This window comes from Mesitornis unicolor, unplaced genomic scaffold (genome assembly GCF_000695765.1).
Source record: "Mesitornis unicolor isolate BGI_N332 unplaced genomic scaffold, ASM69576v1 scaffold11656, whole genome shotgun sequence".
Classification (NCBI taxonomy): Eukaryota; Metazoa; Chordata; class Aves; order Mesitornithiformes; family Mesitornithidae; genus Mesitornis; species Mesitornis unicolor.
In genome coordinates, this window is record NW_010190343.1 from 87,505 (window position 1) to 88,066 (window position 562).

General features: G+C 54.3%; 1 protein-coding gene across 1 annotated transcript in view; it reads right to left on the minus strand.

Moving 5' to 3' along the window:
• The window catches only part of RNF32 (ring finger protein 32), a 59,523-nt gene that overhangs the window by 13,960 nt on the left and 45,001 nt on the right, over nucleotides 1–562 (minus strand).

The window sequence follows — 562 nt, forward strand, 5'->3', positions numbered from 1 at the left end:
CTCATTAACAGCAGAAGAGAAACTTACAATTTTGTTTTTCCTAAGACTACCATCAGAGACAGATTAACGTGTATTCCAGGCACAGAAGTTTATTCTGGCTCCATCAGCCACCAGCTGTGCCCCTCTCCTACCTGCCTCATGCCACCCCTAGTGCTCATAATACAAAGAATACCTTCAAAACCAATGGCTGAAATCACAAATTTTCAAGAAAAAATACGGACATAGCAATAAACCTCGCTGAACTGTTCTGCCGGATTATTTTATTGTAGAGAAGGTCAGAGACTGCCTTCCACCTCCGGGTGACCAGAGTGACACAATCACAGACAGCTGCCCCTCAGCGCTGTCACCGGGTGGGATGAGGGCGTCGGGCCCTGCTAGCCAGGCCACCTCCCACCACTGCCACCCCTGTGGCCTTGCCCCAGCCCCCCTGCCCGTGGCCCTGTGGTTCTTTTTTACCTCTCGCACCTTTTTTACCTTACAAACCTCGCCCCCGTGCCCGACCGCAGCCCTAAGGGCCTCCCTGGGCACCATGACCTCCGCGCCTCTAGCGGCGGGGCCCGCG